Source organism: Kryptolebias marmoratus, linkage group LG18 (assembly GCF_001649575.2).
Source record: "Kryptolebias marmoratus isolate JLee-2015 linkage group LG18, ASM164957v2, whole genome shotgun sequence".
In the NCBI taxonomy this organism is placed as follows: domain Eukaryota; kingdom Metazoa; phylum Chordata; class Actinopteri; order Cyprinodontiformes; family Rivulidae; genus Kryptolebias; species Kryptolebias marmoratus.
This window is the reverse complement of record NC_051447.1, coordinates 12,759,294-12,771,430: the sequence shown is the minus strand read 5'-3', so window position 1 is coordinate 12,771,430 and position 12,137 is coordinate 12,759,294.

Genomic DNA, 12,137 nt, shown 5'->3' with positions numbered 1-12,137 from the left:
GGTTTCTGTAGTTTTGCACAGACTTCCTCGCTGCCGTCTTTCAAGGATTTGGTTTTAAGGCTGCTGTTCATGAGCCAGTAGTAGCCCGTTTGACCCGTGTGCATGTTACTGGACTGAATAGATTCCAAGTTAATCCTAAAATTAGAGGTTAAACCCAAACTTTCCCGCCCACAGATATTCTTCTGTTCCTAGAAACTGACGTTTTGCATAAGCCATCTCAATAATCAGCCAAACCTCTGTCTTTGTATCCTAAAAAAGGAGAGCATTAAGGGCATGACATTTTTAGTTCCTTCACAAAAAGATAACTCCTAATGCAGACAAGTTGGAGTTGTGTAATTGTGTTTATTTAACTCAAGACTTACAGCGTGGTGTTTCTGACAGGTGGATAAATCCTGCTTTGGCATTAGTAACCTTTAGGTAAATACAGTAAAAGCAAAGATAGAAGGTTGTGGTTTGAAAAGGGAGTGTGTTAACAGACTCCTGTGTGTTTATGTGTGGAGCACTGTGCAAACGCCGCTCCTCATTTTTTTTTTTTTTTTGCTATTTCACTTTCGAGGAGCCAGCCAAACTATTTTCTGTTCTTTCAAAGTGATCTTGAGCAATAATTTTCAAGGATTTCTCAAAGTGTTTCAGCAAATCTTTTAGGGCCACTTGCTGTTAGTTAGACACTTTATTTGCTCTTCTCTTGTAGCAAATTGTCACGTTTCAGGCAGAGAAGGACACGGGGACTGAGCAACCAGTTCAGAACGAGTGAAGCCTTTATTGGGCACAAAGTTCAGGTCAAACGAGCCAGGGTCAGTTCCAGATGAGGTCAGCAGAGTACTCGGGGTCAGACAGTCAGGGGTTCAGGGCGAGGAGGAACAGATCTAGGGTCAGACAGGCGACAGATCCAAAACCAGGGAATCCAAATCCAGGTGGGGGGAGGACTTGATCAGGATGGGACCAGCTGGGGGGAGAGGGTGAGACTGGTATGAAAGGAGAACAGACAGGTTAGTGGCAGAACAAAATCACACGAGCTCTTACTGGGGTCTTGAAAGTGTTACCACATAGGGTTTCACACCAATCTGACACTGTGCAGATGGAGAACCTGCCCTTAAATAGCAGCAGCTGGTGATTGCGGGGATGATGGACAGGTGTAAGTGGTCACAACTCGTCAGAAGCTGTGACACAAAAACACAGAATTTATTCACATTTCTCTAAAAGCATCTCCAAAACATCCAATGATGACGTCGTTGGACTTCCCCCCAAACAAGGTGATTCTTCAGAAGCTATAAACCAAAAAGCTCGGCACATTAAGATGTGCAAGGAATGGTAAAATAAAACTTTCAGTGAACTGGACAAAGGGAAGGTCAAAAGAAGCCGATCTAGAAAACAATTATGTGTAGCAGATAGATTTTAGCTCAAAGTTATTTATTTAAAAAAAAGGTTTATAAAAAAATCATCCAAGACTTGAGTGAGGCATCTTCCTTCAGTTTATCTTTTACTGTGGACCATTAGAACTGGTCTTAATGGAAATGTAGTAACTAAAAAGCTAATCCAGAGAAGGGAAAACAGAAAAAAAAGTCAGGAAACCAGAAGCAACAGGTCTTGTGGAGGGAATCATTTTTTGGTTAAATGATCTTTAATATGAAAGAGCTCAGAAAAAGAGGCACAACAGTTAGTGTCTTTATGCATCTATAAAACACGGCGGTGGCACTGTCACGGTTTGTGGCAGCATTTCAGCTTGTGGTGTTAAAAACTGGTACATTTTCAGTAGGACAGTGAACCTCAAATCCTTCCTGCACTGAAAAGAAAATGAAGAACTATCAGTCATGGGTTGAACCCACAGCTTTGAAAAGCCCAATAAAAATCATGAAGAACCATCACTAAGCAGCTCTTAAAAAATAAAAAATAAAAACTTTGCTAATTGTGAGATTCAGATATGTACAGTAACAAACTGGGCTCAGGCTTGAAGTTCAAGGGAAATTTGGGATAAAGAGCTACAGTGTATGAATAAAACGGACAGGATTTGACTTGATAGGAAACCCTGAGAAACACTGTAATGCCCCCGAAAGGGAACTGACTTTCATTTGTATATAAATCTTTTATATGTTCTTAGCAATATGGTGTTGCAGTTGTATTTTGCCCTTAGTCATTTTAATCAATTAAAAGAAGAAAAAAAAACATGAATCATGCTGTTTGTGAAGATGAAAGCAGTAAACAGTCCTTCTCACAGAAAATTACTGTGGAGAGATCAGTCATAAAGTGGACCAGTGTTGCCTGGACTGATGTGGGCTTTTTTAACTTCTCTGATAACATCTGCAGACAGAAAACAAGAAATGTGGAGTTAGGTTGAAAGCAGTTCCTTTGCTTTTATAAGCATTAATAGCCATGTTAGTTTTCTTTCCTCACCGTCTCGTCTTTTCAGGCCTGTACTTCTCTGCCAGCTGCCAGCTTCTGAGCAGACAGGAACTGTGAGCCAGACAGCTGCTCTGTCTGAAATAGATTATTGTAAATATAGTCAAATTTACCAACAGGTCCAGACTTTATTTGGGTCCAGATATGGACCTTGGTCCACCATTTGAGGACCCTAGCCTGTAAGATCTTTAGTCGGTGACAATGTTAAAGAGAAGGTGTACAAATCTGACCACTATCAGATAAGTATTTGAGAGGTTCTTGGTTGTATGAAGGCATAAAGTTGTTTTTTAATTAATGACACTGAAATGACATCTTTTTTTAAAATACTTTTTGAAGAAATCTCTTATTAAAAAAGAGAAGTCCCTGTGAGATTCCTTACAATCCCATATATTTGTTGTTCTGTTCATTAAATGATAGAGAGAAGTGGCATATTCACTTCAGGAAGAAGAAACTTGACAGAACGTGATTAAAGCAGGAAACCTAAACATGCAAAATTTTTTTTGTGATATCATCTAGTGACCTGTAGCAACTTTCCTTGCAGGCGTTTCCAATGAAAACAGTTGCCAGCACGGACAAGTGCCAACAAGAAATGAGAATCTTTTATTATCCATACATTTCAGTTTGAATTCCAGGAACCTTCTGCATAAATTTCATAAGAATTTTAACAAACGGTGTTCTTTTTATGCTAACAGTCTGCATTATGTGGCCGAAAAACTTGGCGAATGTTGACATAGAGCATTCTCTGGAGGTCTCAAAACCATGAACTCAGAAGATGCCATGAACTTGAGGTCAAAGCTTGTGTGATGTTAAATTGATCATAAGCAGCAGTTTGCAGAGGTCCAATGGGTCTCTCTGTGGGCAGCACTGAGGATGACATGCGCTACACCCATTCAAAAGGCGGAGCTAACAGACAAAGAAGACAAGTAGGAGTATGAGCAGAAGAAGAAAAACACACAACATCTTGGTTTGAATTTACCTTTCAAGGGGACACACCATCGATATAAAGATGGATGTACTGTTGATACAGAAGTCCCGCCCACAAACCCTCCCAACTCGCTGAGAGGCTGCCGCATTGTCAGCCACGGCGTGACATGACACTTTTACAAGCCTCAAATGAAACTAAACTATTTTAAAAATTCAGATTCGAACATACAGCAGCGACATGAGAACTACATGAACCAACAAAATTCAACACCTGAAAAACATTACCTTAAGTGTATTTTTGGTGCCTTAATTCTTTACATGGAGGGGCAGCAAATTGTGACTACAGCCAGCCACTAGGGGGCACTTGTCCTTTATGGCTTCAACTTCTTGCTTCCATTCCTGTTTATGGTTTGAATATAAGCTTGTTGAGCTCTGTCAAAAAGATAACAAAAGGTCATTGTCTGGTCCTGTTGGGCTGGAGTGTAAAAGTACAGGCAAACCCAAAATTACAAACAAGTTTGACAACTTTCCAACAGCTTTGTGGACCAGAAAATGATGCAGAAAACCAAATACTGATTAAAGCATTTCTTGCTTTGAAAGTGCTAAAATTAGACTCCAGATCAGCTGTGCCAACATGTGTGCTGTGCACTCCGTCTTTGTCAGTCTGCCTCTGTTTGTGCAAGCAGTCTTTGTGTCTTGGTTGTTGCTCTCATTCAGTGCCTCTTTCTCTCCCGTACAAAGAGAGGGCTTCAGCAGCTGAGTGCCAGGCAGCGCTGACCTCTCACTTTTAGCCTCTTTGTCATGAACAGACAAACACACTCTGCCCAGACAGTGCCAGTCTCTCCTTCGACCATAAAAGGACCTTTATGTAAAGTGTTTTCGGGTCGTGCTTTGATTAATTCAGACATGACTTTGCTTTAATTCGATTTTAACATTTAAATAGGTGTAATCTTAAAATTAGGGCTTTCTTGTGTTTTTTTTTGCCACAAATGGCAAAAGGGTTTTTACACACACACATACACACACAGATTGCCTCTACACAGAAGCCACTTCAATGTTTACGGAGCGAATTTACATCTAACCTTCTGATGGCAGCTGATAAGATCCTGTGTACATCAGCAGATGAAAACATCCCCGTCATACTCGTGGTTTCGTGCAGGTATACCTGCAGCCGGACACCTCGGGATGAGGGCGTAACTGATCAAAGCGATAGTCTGCAGAACAGGTGTTCACACACTTTCATCTTTCACCTATTTGGTGTGTGTGTGTGTGGTCGTCTTTTAAAATTCCAAATAGGCAGATCTAAAGACAGCGTTAGATCTCTTTGTTCTAGGCTGGTGTAGAAATACGGTAAACTACAAGAAACAAGAGCCGTGTAATCTTCCAATTTTGGAGGCACCTTTTTTATTTCTTTTATTGCTGTAGTTACTTTATAAAACTGTCACTAAACAATCAGTAGGTTTTCTTGTGTAGTATTAATATATTGAGTGGTTTAAACACTATTTTTGTTTTATTGTGTTCTTGATTGCTTAAAATTTTTGACATCCTGATACATAAAAATTTATTTTTGTTAGATTTTTTAAAAATGGCTATTTCAGTATTGTGTTATTGGTACATTTCAGGTGCATTTGTTCAAAATGTTTTTATAAAAAAAGCCAAATACCTCAAATAATTTACTTAGCATACATTTCACATCTATATTGCTAAATAAGCCACATCTAAAGTTAGCTGAAAAAAACTTATTAAACAAGACCAGACTTAAGTCTACAAAATTGATGATAAATTATACGAATAGTACATTCAGAGCAGAATTATTATCATGATTAGGCTAATTAGCACAGCATCATCTGGACACGTTTAGCATAATTTTAAGGTAAACGTAGCTAATGAAACTAGCTGTTGAACTATTTTCAACATATTGCCTTCATTCTGAGGTCTCAATACAAGCTGAAACTTGTGTTGTGTGGGAGAAATGAACAACCTGTATAACATTTTATTTCATTTTGGAAAAATTCATGGAGCAATGAATGTGCGTGTCTTGATATAAAACGCAAAAGGGTTTGATACAACAGAGTTTGATAGTGAACGCCTCAGACTGTGATATGACATGTAAAAGCAAGAAGAAGTTATGTCCTAAAGGGCCTCTCATACGGGGAGGTTGCATTTGAAAGCCCAATAAAGCAGACCGGTTTTGTAAGTTGTCAGTTATTGTCAAAACAATTGTTGCCATCTTATTACCTTCGTTTTCAACCCAAATTTTTTTTTCAAGCCCCGTGGAAAATGCATTCATTTTCCTTATTATGTTTGACCTCAAAACCTATTAACCTTCTTTTAACAAACAACTTAAATGGTTGTGACACACCTTGATAAATCAGGACTGTCGCGCTCCAAAATGGGGCCAGCGTGGAACACAATCAGTGTCTCTGCCCTCAATCCTGAATGCATCCATTGTACTCTTTTAGATAAAGACTAGCTTTCCAAACGATGAAGATAGAGCATTTATGGAGGTGCTCGAAATTAAATTTGAATGATCCAGCCCTGACAGGATGATAGACCTGGTTGAGGAGCGTGTGATTCATCAGGCCCCAGGCATGAATCACCCTCTCGTGGATTGAAAACACGAAAAAAAAAATTTGCTTTTCATTGAAAATAATGCAGTTTTCAGCGTAAAATAATAATAACAACCATGTCCTGTTTTTTTAAACACGCAGTCACTGCAGTTCAAGTTGTTTTTTTGGATTTGTGACTTATTTTTCCATTTGGATTAAAAAAAAATAAGTCTAAGATAAAAATTTCTGACAACTGGAAAATGAAGCGTACCAAACTTTGTTAGGAAAACTTATATAGTTATTGAGACTTTTATCTTGCAGTTTCTGTGCCAACATAGCACATGTAGTCTACCACAATTCAGCTGCCCAGCAAGCAATCAGTAACGCTTTTTCCAGCCACACTTGCCCTATTTAGTATTTTATTATGACTGTTCAATTTTCAACAAATATTGCCCTAGAAATGCTTTCCAGGTTCCTGCAGTTGGATTTTGTTGTGAAAAAAACAGCAATTTAGGAGATTTAAAAGAGCAACTTTTGACAAAATTGATTGATATTGACATTTTATGTCCCAAGCACCACTTCAGCTCCTCTTACATCCCTAACGATCCCTGGGAAGGATTTTTACAAATGAAATTATCATTATTTTGTCACTCAGGCAGGCAAATATAATAAAATGGAGCAAGTTGGAAACACTTTCAAAGAAAGCTATTTTTAAATGAACGAGATCAAAGTAAGTAATCATCAGCTTTGGCTTTTACATATCACTTGTCATATTTAATCTGTTCTCTTCTCCCCAGTCAGATATGTGTTCCCTTTCCAGTTACTTAAAAAAAAAAAATCTGTGTCATATTTAATCTTCTCCTCTGTCTGCAGGGAGAGAGACCTCATTCACGTTAATTGCCCTCTAATTTGGACCGCTCCATCGGTGAGTTAGAACATGTGCGGAGACGCTATGTTCAGATTTCACACAGGCCTGTAGGGAGATCCACGTCTCAGAGAGGAGGAAAATATAGAGAATGAACGTTAACAGGCGCAATCCAGTCGACTTTAATGGAGAAACTCAGAGTGGACTCTTTAGTGTCACTGCCTGGTGAGAAACTGTACTGCACAGTGACTTTATGCCACTCTCCATTGGACTGTGCCGCCAAATGAGTTTGAAACATCCCATAAATTCCACAAGTGCACATTGCGCTGCAATGCACAGAGGCCTCAGAGCTGCAGGCCGCATTTAGAAGTCACCTGGAGGGCTTTGGCACACAAAGTTTACAGAAAGAATGCGACAAAAAATTGCAAGTGAGAACGCTGCATGCAGATTTCAGAGAGGGGAAGTGTTCAAGGTTGCAACATTAGATTTTTTTTTTTTTAACAAATACCCACACACTTATACTTAAAGACACACTGAGCTGCTGTCATGGATGTTAGAATTCAAGTGGGTTCAAGCTTGAAGTGCAGCTTTAAAATGCAGCTTAGATGCACAAAATAAAGAAATATGGGCCTGGCATTCCTAAATGAATTCATATCACCCACCACCTTTGATGCCAGTGTTTTAGATTAAGATTATCTTGTGTTGAAACATAATGGAGTTGTAGCCAATTTGGTAAAACCTTCAAATGAATGTGATGTGCAATCTTGTGTAAAATCATGAGATGTCACACTCAGAGTATGTGGATGACTCTCAGCTACAATCACACCAAGGTGTGGCACAATATCTGTAAAACTGACTCAGTTCCTAAGATCAGTTGGCTGTGGCAACTATCTTGAATTGGATCGGCTCTAAAACATGATCAGTTGTAGACGCACATCCAGTGATTGCTTTCTAAGAGTTTCATTAAAATCCGTCCTGTGATTCATGGGATATTTTGCTAACAGACAGAGTGTTTGAGTGTTAGTTAATGGCAAAGCTTTAAACACAGGTCTTCTGCAGTCTGTCAGCACTCAGAATATGTGTTGGGGATCATTCTCAGCTACTACCACACCAAAGTCAGTATCTGTAAAATTGACTGAGTTATAGCCATTTTTGTGTTTTCTAAAGTTAGTTGCCTGTGGTGGCCATCTTGGATCAGGCTAACTCCAAAAGGTAGTTTTATTAGAGTTTTGGACAGTTTGTCCAGCGTTTCATGAGATATTTGGCCAACAGGCAGATCCATGCACACAAAAAAAGCTACCAGCGCTAATAAAGGAAATGTATTGATTATGCTTTTCACTTCCTGTGAAAGTGCCTCTAATGGATGCACTTGAGCAGCCGTGTCAGTGTCTGAGCTGAGATGTGTGAACAACCTCTTTGTTGTGTTTATACGTGGGTACAAAGCCAAGAGAGGAAAGCACAATGTTAACTGTTAGTTTCGGAACAGATGCCTTTGAGGGTTGATTCAGTATCCACAGCAGGAGTTTGACTCTTAAATTACTTTTTTGTGTTTTTGGAGAATGCAAACAAGATGATTCTCCTCTGACCTAACAACCAGATTGGGCCTAGCTGTCAAAACACAGAATTTTAGGAGTAAATCCAAGTAAAAGTGAGAAAGTCATCAAAACAGAAAAAAAAGAGGACGCTGCACCACATAAGGAGAAGTGCTTCTGTGTGTTATGGGGCAGCACACACACATGCACACATGCACACACACACGGAAAGCTAAATTTGACAACTTGGGCTGAGTTCGGACAGATTCTCCAACCTGCTGTGGCTCGTCAGGTAATTCTCACTGACTTTAGTGAGGTCACGCAGACATGCACTGGTTCAGTTACAGCACAAAGGGGCCCAAAAAGAGCATTTAAAGATGATATAACAGGCGAGGGCCTACAGTTGGGTATCCTGGGGCTTTTTCCAGGAGTACAGGCAGAGCAAAGGTCACTTGTAGGGGTTTTCCGGTCCCTAAAACCAAAGCAAGAGCTGTGTCTGCAGTCTCGGCTCAAATCTGAGCTGCTTCCAGGTGCAGGTCGGAGGTGTGGTGTGGTGTTCATGGACGGGCTCTCGAGGCCCGGTGGCGGAGAGGACGGTGTCAGGTTTAGTCACCTCAGGATCTGCTTTTTCGCCGACGGCATGGTTCCGTTGGCGTCTTCAGGCCATGACCTTCGGCGTGTGCTGGTGGATGAGAGTCAGATCCTGTAAGTCTGAGGCAGAAGCTGAACGGACGGGGCGGGCAGCCAATGTGTTGAATAATACCAAGACCTTCGGAGCTCTAAAAATGACAATAAACTTCTGTTTTTCAGTCTTAAATGTTCACAGATCTGGAACCGATTCATTTACATGACTGCCTAAAAACAAACATGCGCATACATGTCCCCCTAAATCAGCTGCGTCACTTTGCATGTTTCCCTGAGCTCCCGTCAGGCTTCCTCTTCTGCTTGTGTGTGCCGTTTTTGAGAGACAGAACCACAACAAGATTTGTATGTGCACGTCCTTATGGTTCACCTGTATAAAGATGTACGCATTAAACCCCTGGTAATCTCAAGACTAGTGGCATGGAGAGGGAAATCCACAAAGACTCTTACTTTTAAAACAGAAGTAAATAAATTGTATCATTATAAGAAAACAAAGGCCAAAAACATTCACCCTTTGACCAAAAGGAGAAGAGGTTTTAGACAAACTTTTGGCATTTACTTGTAGATTTTTTTTAAACAGAAAGTACTGCTGATTCTTGAGCAAGGTTGCTACTTTTAAGAGTAGGATCACATCCTGTTTTTTTTTTTAATCCATCCAGTGGTTAATGTACCACTAAAGACGGGCAAAAAAGGTTTGGGCATGACTTCTGTCGTCACTGAACAGTTGTTTACATTCTATGCAAATCATATTCTGCAGGTTTGCCTCGTCCTTTTGCTAGGAAATAATCTTCCGTATTCTGATTTATTGGACTGGAAAATTTTGCATCAGTCACAGAATTCTCCCGAGGATTAAAAACAAGTTGTACGAGTCAGGAGTGACTGAGGTTTACGTAGCGGTGTATTTGAAGAGAGAAGGAGCTAGTTTTCTTTGGCATGCCAATAAAGATTCAGACAATACTCTCACGACAACAGTCGGATTTTAAAAGACACGACCCTAACTTATGCCGTGCTTTCGTTTGCGTAAATTTTCAGGTTCTGCAAAAGCAGCAGCAAGTTGTGAGAGCACATCACTGAGTCAGCTGAAACGTTTGCTGCAAGCCCTGTGTGATTCATGCTGTTGGGCAGAAGGAAGCCTTCGTACTCAGAAACTACGAATATGAAAGGAAGTTTTTAATAATTTGAGGGCAATTCTTGGATTCGAACACTGAAAATGAATCCACATTTGGATTAGAAACCAAAAGATCACCAATGTTCCTATGGAAAACTTGGTGTCTCGTGGACACTTTCCACCCAAATGTTAACGGTTCTTGTATGTAAGAAGGTAAATGTCCACAATATTTCCTTCTGACATGTTGCAATATGGTGTCATGTTTGCATTGCCGCTTCACACCGTCTCCAGTTTGAATCTTGGAAGAGTTTTCCTCTGTGTGGCTCCTTCCTGCTGTCCAAAAACATGCACGTTGGATGAACTAGCACTACCAAACTGACCTTGAGTGTTATGCCACGCATGGTCGGATGTCTCATTGTGGCCCTGAGGATCTCTTAGCGTTCCATTGGATGGAAAAGGACTGGTCTAGGGTGTACCCTGGTTCCCACTATTTAACTGCTCGTGTATGTTTCAATCTGGCTTAACAGAATGAAACAAGTACAAACTGATGGATGGGTTTACGCCTGACCTCTTGACACAGTTTAAATCCAATCAACTATTGCAGTAAACCTTTTATAATTTTAAATATAAATCTATAATTCTCCATTCCAGACAGGCAGCTTTGAGCTGTTCTTCATATTGAAAGATGGGTAATGCAATTTTTTTTAATACATATGACTACTAAAATCTTTTTGCTCTAACTTGCTAATAATTTACCTTTTTCACTAACCATTTCAGTGTTTCAGTTGTTGACTTTAGCAATGATGAATGGCAGATGTTAGTCAATGAGATCCTTTTTTTTCACTGGAAATTTCTTACCAGCATCATTGTTTTACCCCAGTTTTGTAAAGTCAATCTAAAAGAACGGTTAAAAACAAAAAAAGTGAACCACATAGAACCAAAGTGCAAGAAAAACACAAGGTAAGCACACAATGTTGCACCATTTGGTTACATTGCATGGTACATTCCCTGGATTTGATGTATCATTCCCAGGTTGTTTCAGTCAGAACTTGCTTCTTGTTGTGCAATTCCATACAGTATGGCTTCAATGCCTTAAGGAAGGTGCAGTATAATTACGTACAACTTGTACGCGCACAGAGAAGGAACTTTAATCCATAGTATCGCACAGATCATACACAACTCTCTTGTTTTTCAGATGAAATACCAGTAGCCAACTGAATGATTTGCTCAATGCTGAAACAAAACGAGTCATTTGTGCTCCCCTGCTACCTCGGTGGTCATGTTAGGGCCTAAAACAGCAAGGTCACGACCCAGTTTCTGTTTCTGCTCACTCAACACACAGCAGAGCCAAGTCTCAGATATGAAAACATTGTTTGCAACACTTTTATTGCTTCAGTAGCAGTTTGTGTTGCAGCAACACTGAGCAAATCGTCCTTTTGTAAACACTGGAAGCTTAGATAACAACTTTACTTGATAGTAGTGGCATATGACTGCATAGCTGAGTCACAATTGACAGACCTGGGTTATACATAAGATGAAGTGTCTTCATCATTTATAATTTCATCAAGAAAAATATGATAAAAAATGTTTTGTTTTGGGAGGTAGTATCTTCTGTGGCCATCTGGGTGTTGAAATGTTTGGACTTGGGTTGTCAAATATACACACCTAACCCCACCGACAAACAATGTGAAGAAACCTTTTGGATTTTTTTCTTTTTATATCAAAAAAAATTTGCATTAAAATCTTTGTGAAAAATTTGTATTGGTTCAAGCTCCATAACACTGAAAACACAACACCCTTTCCTGTTTGACTTGTCAAAATAAAACTCCCAGTAATATTTTTTTTGCTGCTCTTTCCTGTGAATAATCAACCAGTGTTGTGTCATTTATTTATTCAAAATATGACTGAAAACATACACCAAAACAACGCTTGTTTTTCCTTACATCAAATAAACTGCAGTTTCGAAGAAATTTTGCCTCGGGACAACTTTTGTTACACTAAAAAAAAAAAAGTCAAAACAAAATGTAAATCAAAAATGAGAAACTGGATATTTTTTTTTATTTTGAAAGAGCGGCCCGTTTCCGCCTTCATCCGGGTCATCGTCGGGCGGTTGACGCCGC